Consider the following 7,312-nt stretch of genomic DNA (forward strand, 5'->3'; position numbering starts at 1 on the left):
ATATTAAAATTTTGATGTTATAAATTAATTTATTTTTTAATATCATTCAAATATACTTAATAATAATTATTATAATAATATTATTGTTATAATACTATAAACTAGTTGTATTTAATAAATAATTATAGTATAATTATTTAGATTATGAATCACACAATATATAATAATTATTATTAATATTATTTTATATTAAATTAATAACTAATCAATATAATCTTAATAAAAATTTAAAATTGTGAATTGTATTCATAATGATATTAAGAGTTGAATATTTTTAGTTAGGTATTTCAACCCTAAAATGAGTATAAATTAATTTAATAAAAAATATTTAATTAATTTAATTATTTTAAATAATTAATTTAATTAGGTGTTTAATTCTTGATTTATATTAGGAATGCAATTAGATGTATGTATAAAACACTAAATAGAAAGAAGAAAAAGAAAAGAAAATAAAAAACAGGAAACATAAACTAAGGAGAAAAAAGAAAGAAGAAAGGAAGATAAAATACTAAAAAGAAAGAAGAAGATGAAGAAAAAAGAAAGAAGAAGAAACTAAAGAAGAAAAAAAGAAATAAGAAAGGAAGAAAAAAAATTACATATTTGATACTATTTAATTGCAATTTCCAAAAATATCATGCATAACAAAAAAATAACATGTTTGGTACCTAGGGTTATTTTTGTCACATGGTACCAAAAACGATACTCCCTCCGTCCCGCTTTAGGAGTCCCGGTTGAGTCGGGCACATGTTTTAAGAAAGTGTTTGAGTGTGTAATAAATAAATATTGTAGTGGATGTTGGGATCCACTTTTAATTGAGTGTGTAATAAATAAATGTTGTAGTGGATGTTGGGACCAACTTTTAATACTTTTTTACTTACTTTGTAGGCATTTTTTATTAGTTTATCCCAACCGAGACTCCTAAAGCAGGACGGAGGGAGTATAAAATAAAGATCAGGTACCATTTGCGTACGACAGAGAAAGATCAAGTACCATTTATGTAGTTCACTCTAGTATATAATACTAGTAGATAGATAGAGAAAATAGCATATTTAGTACCTAAATATGAATGTCCAAAAATGCCCTTCATTCCTTGGGGGTATTTTTAGTGCAAAATTGTGATGAATAGTGAAAACGTATCATGAATGTGATTACACCTTAGTTCAAGGACTACCCATGATATTTTTAAAGTCCAGGGACCGTTTGCGTGCGAAACGCATAGTTTAGGGACCACTTGCGTAGTTCACTCTTTTTTATAACAAAAGTGAACTATAAGAATGGTCCCTGGACTATGGGTTTATCTCGCTCATAGTCCATGGACTTTAAAAATATCGCTAGACATCCCTAGACTAAGGATTTATCTCAAATTTGATCATTTTGCCATTTTTTTATACGAAAAATACCCTTTTGAGCATTTAGGCAATTTGGTCTTCTTACACTTTTAATAATTAATAAAAATTTACTGATATTTTAAAATCAAAATTTAAATTTAAATTTTATAAAATTAAATCTAATATTAAAATAATGAAACAAAGTGAAGGATGACAAAAAGGAAAAAGAATGATAATTTTAAAATAATATCAGATTTAGTACATCACTGAAATAATATCAGATTTAAAATGTTAAAAGTGTAAAAAGACCAAATTGCCCAAATGTTCAAAAAGGTATTTTTCGTATCAAAAAATGGCAAAATGACCAAATTTGAGATAAACCCTTAGTCCAGGGATGTCTGGAGATATTTTTAAAGTCCAAGGACTATGAGCGAGATAAACCCATAGTCTAGGGACCATTTTTGTAGTTCACTCTTATAACAAATATATAAACTATTAATTTATTTCAATCTTCCCCTAAAATATATTCTGAAGAAAATTGGAAATGATAGTGTCAAATTAAAACTTGTGTGCCAAACTAAAATTATGTTGTTATGATATTGCTAAGGACATGTTCATGTTCAAGTTGTTTGGTATGGGTTGGGTAGAATTAAAAACTTTGATTACATTTGGCCAAGTAAGGTCCACAGTTTTATAACCAAATTTGGGTGTTTAGATTCATAGATACTCCCTCCGTCCCAAGATATTAGGCCATCCACAATGGAGCACCTTAAGGCGCGCCCTTTGCACCGCCACGTCATCATTTTATCGTCATGCCCTTCCACCTGCAGTGGAGCGCCCTAAGGCGCGCCCTAAGAGGCGCCCTAAGCATTTTACTATTGTTTTGTTATTTAATTTAAATGTTTTTAAATATATAAATGCAAACTTATTAAAAAAACACAGCGATTAACTAAAAGAACGGCAAGAAATTCATTGATTTTAAAAAAAGTAGGACTTGAGTATCCACCTGAATCCATTTTATAGCGTAATTTGAGAGTTTAAAAGTTAATCGAAAAGTTACAAATGAAAAGTGAAGTTGAGGTATATATATAACAAAATTTTTGAATTTTAAAAAAAAACTAAAACGCGTTGCATCGTCCGTCGTCCGCGGTGCCACAGTGGCGGACGATAGCGCACCTGATGCCAAATAAAGTAAATTTTTACCGTAAATAGAAATGACTCAAGTATGTTGGGACATCACAAAGTGGTATACGAGTCTAAGGCCATCCACAATGGGGCGGACGATAGCGCGCCCGATATCGTCCGCCCCATTGTGGATGGCCTTAGACTCGTATACCACTTTGGGATGTCCCAAAATACTTGAGTCATTTCTATTTACGGTAAAAATTTACTTTATTACCAACTCCATTTACATCACTAAACAACACCTCTTAAATTCTTATGCCAAAAGAAATGAGTCTAATATCTTAGGACGGAGGAAGTACAAAACTTGATGTCAACGTTTCTAAATTTTAATTTTAAAATTTAATTGATGGGTTTGATTTGCTTACCAGTGATTTTGCAACTGTATTCTGGAATGAATGCTGCAATTTGGGGGGGGGGGGAGAGAAACTAATTTCAGTGGGGCAAACTGAAAAATTCAACTTCATTTGAAACTAGGGCTGCCCACTTTTGAAACTAGAACCTAAACACCCATAATTAGTTAGAATTAAACCTATTTCTTGCCATAACCCACAACCTAAACAGGTCCTAAGTGTTTTTTTAAGTACTATAAAAAAAAATCTATTGGCTATATCTCTACTCACCACAACTACAACTAAAACTATAGTATTGTTTTGATAGGGTACGATAAAATGCAAACTCATTATTGTACAAACTTCAAACTATGATCTGGACCATTAAAAAATATCAACATATGACAAAATAGTAGCAACAAAAAATGTCAACACAACATCAACAGTTGACATTGTGTTGACATTTTCTGTTGATACTATTTTGTCATCTGTTGACATTTTTTAATGATACTGATCATAGTTTAGAGTTTGTACAATTTTTAAAGTTTCCATTTGATTACATTCTTGTTTTGATATTACTAAATGTTTTTTAAAAATATTAAAAAATATTTCTATTGGCTATATTTTTACTCACCAACAACTACAAGATTGAAAATACTTGGATTATGCACCAAAGCATGAAAATACTTTTTCTTCTCCATAAAAATAACTCGCTTAAATTGGAACAACCAATTAGAAATACACCTCACTTAGGCTAGGACGAACAAAGTAAAAAATATAATTGATACATTACATTACTTTAGAGCATCCACAGTGGGGCGCCCTAAGGAGCGCCCTTTCACTATTGCCCACCGTGCTTGGAGCACACCAAATGCCCGCTCCACATCCTTCTTCGCCGCCTCCTGCTTTTGCCCTAAAGCCCGCCTATGCGCAACCACGTCAGCATTTTATCCTCCTACCCTTCCCCCTGTACTGGGGCGCCCCTTAGGGCGCCCTAAAGCCCGCCTATGCGCAACCACGTCAGCATTTTATCCTCCTACCCTTCCACCTGCAGTGGAGCGCCCTAAGGAGCGCCCAAAGCATTTTCTTCTATTCGAATACTTAAATAACTACAAAAATTGGGGAAAACTTTCATTTCATTTATAAAATTAATACATTACAATGCGAATTAAAAAAAATGCAAACTCATCGACGGCGGTTACGGGCCCACACTTCTTCAACCATGTCGTTCATGAGCTGCGCATGGTCGTGTTGGTTGCGCATTGAAGCCTGTCTAGATAGAACCTCATTGAAGCCCATCGGTAATCCTCGAGCGGGGGGGCTCGGTCGCCGTGCTGGAGGAGCTAGATGCACTTTAGTCATCGGTCCAATCGGTGATGCTCCCACCTTCATGTTAACTATCATGTTGTGCAAGATTATGCACGCATACATGACATCGGCGAGGACTTCCTTGAACCAGAGACGGCCTGGCCCTTTCACTATTGTCCACCGTGCTTGGAGCACACCAAATGCCCGCTCCACATCCTTCCTCGCTGCCTCCTGCTTTTGCTCAAATAAAACTCTCTTCTCACCAATTGGGCAGCTGATCGTCTTCAGAAAAACAGGCCACCTTGGGTATATGCCATCAGCCAAGTAGTACCCCATGTGGTATTGGCGCCTGTTGGCAGTGAACTCGATGATCGGGCCGTTGCCGTTGCATTGCTCGGTGAAGAGGGTGGATGAGTTGAGGACGTTGATGTCGTTGTTCGACCCGGCTACACCGAAGTAAGCATGCCAGATCCAGAGCCGATGGTCAGCGACGGCTTCGAGGATCATCGTCGGGCTGCCCTTGTATCCACTAGTGAATTGGCCTCTCCACGCCGTCGGACAATTCTTCCACTCCTAGTGCATACAGTCGATGCTCCCTAGCATCCCAGGAAAGTCGTGCGCCGTCTCGTGCATTCTCATTAGGCCCTGGCAATCTACAGCTGTCGGCTTTCGCAAACTCCCCTACAAAATCTCTTCAGGCACTCGTGGCCTGTTGTATCCCCGACGTGGAGGTACTCGTCGAACATGTCAGCGTTGGTGCCGTAGGCCAACTGACGGAGTGCAACTATGCACTTGTGCAACGGCGTAAGTCCGGGTCTGCCGATGCCATCTTCCCGATACTGGAAGTATTCATCACATGACTCCAACGTCTGGACAATGCTGAGAAAAAGGTAATGAGACATTCTAAACCGGCAGCGGAAAACCGTCGGGCCCCACCGTGGTTGCTCGGAAAAATAGTATGCAAATAGACGTTCGTGAGCTACGTCGTGTTCGCGTGGGACAAACGTCCGACGTCGAATAGGCCTGCGGATCTGCTCCGCTGCCGCCGCCTCCTCGCGTTGCATTATGGCTAAGCATTTCGCCATTGCATCGTGCACGACTGCATTTAAGGCTTAAGAGAAGGTCGGACTACCGTCCTCCGAGGAACTCCGGTCGTCGTCGTGGTTCATTTTGGTTTGTGAGATGGAGAAAAGTGAGAGATGAGAGAAATGAGAGATGCGAGAAATGTTCGTATGAAAAATAGAATAACAATTGAGGTTTAAATAGACAAAATTCGAATTAAAAACAAAACAAAAACGCGTTGCATCGTCCGCGCCATCGTCCACGACGCACACAGTGGGCGGACGATGGCGCGGACGATGCTCTATCGCCGCGGACTAAGCGTAGGGCGCGGGCGATGCATCGTCCGTCGTCCGCGGAGCCACAGTAGCGGACGATAGCGCGCTCGATGCATCAGGTGCGCTATCGTCCGCCCCACTGTGGATGCTCTTAATCTTGCCAACTCAGGTTAACCTGCGCTACATGTTGTACGCAAATGAGCCTAGATGGTCCCTAAACTATGTGTTTTGCACTCAAATAGTACCTAAACTTTAAAAATGTCGTGGTAGTTCATGAGCAAAGGTGTAATCACATTTATGGTACTTTTTTTACTATTTATCACAATTTTACACCCAAAATGCCCCCAAGGCATGAAGAACATTTTTTTGACTTTCATATCTAGGTACTGGATTTGATACTTTCTTTATCTCTCTCTAGTACTGAATATGATATTTTCTTATAGTTTAAGTACCTAAAATGATATTATTCACTTCACTTTTTCAATCACTTTATGTCGGATCATCTTTCTCTCTCCTTCTCTAAATCTTTTAGAAAGTACAAAATTAAAATAAAAAAATACTACTATGAAATTTTTATGGAATAAAATTTAAAATTATAAATTTAATTATCAAAATAACTTGTAGCTAAATTTAATTTTGATTCTGATTTGATTATTTTTTTAATATTAAATATTAAAAAATAGGGATTAATTAAAAATTAAATTGTTTTGCGTTAATTAAAAAATAAAAATTTTTAATATTAAAAAAATCAAATCATAATCAAAATTAAATTTTTCTACGAACTATTTTAACAATTACTTTATAATTTTAATTGAATTTCATACTATTTTTTATTTTAATTTTGTACTTTCTAAAAGTTTTTGAGAAGGAGAGAAAAAGAAGATCCGACATAAAGTGATTGAAAAAGTGAAGTGAATAATATCATTTTAGATAATTAAATTATAAGAAAATATCATATTCAATACTAGAGAGAGATAAAGAAAATATCAAAATTAGTACCTAGATATGAAAGTCCAAAAATGTCCTTCATACCGTGTGGCATTTTAGGTGTAAAATTATGATGAATAGTGAAAAGTACCATAAATGTGATTACATCTTAGTTCAAGGACTATCCATGATATTTTTAAAATTTAGGTACCATTTACGACAAAACGCATAATACAAGGACCATTTGCGTAATTCACTCTTACTTTAATTTGGAAAGTAAATGGCATGTGCAATTATTATATTTCACTTAAATTGTAGTTTTACTTCTTTCGTCCTATAAAATCCATACTAAGTTGTGGCGCAAGAGTATATTATTATGTAGTCATAAAAGGATTACACTTTATTAAGTATGTCAAGTAAAGTTCCTAATAAATGGAAAATACATAGATAAAAGATAGAAAATCGTGTGAAAAAAATGACATTTTAGACTATCTTCTCAATATTATTCTCACTTTTACCTTACCATTTCTCCACTTTAACTATTATCATTTTTATAAAATGAGTGCAGAAAAGTCAACGGGCCTGCTAAAATTGGACGGAGGGATAGTATATAATTGGAACTCACATTCTACAAACTTTTTAACTCATTTCATTTATAAAATCAAACAATTTCTTAAAATTCGTGCTAAGTCAAAATGTATCTTTAAATAACTAAGAGAATAACTGAGTATTTGCAGTGTGTACTCATTTTCCACAAAACAAGTTACATCAACTTCTACAAAGAAGTATGCCAATTTCTCTAATTTATTAGTCATGAATATTTCGGAATAAGTATTTTTTAAAATCTCAACATACAAACTAACTAAAAACAATATACCTCAAGCCATAAGCCCACAAC

This window comes from Salvia splendens, chromosome 21, assembly GCF_004379255.2.
Source record: "Salvia splendens isolate huo1 chromosome 21, SspV2, whole genome shotgun sequence".
In the NCBI taxonomy this organism is placed as follows: Eukaryota; Viridiplantae; Streptophyta; class Magnoliopsida; order Lamiales; family Lamiaceae; genus Salvia; species Salvia splendens.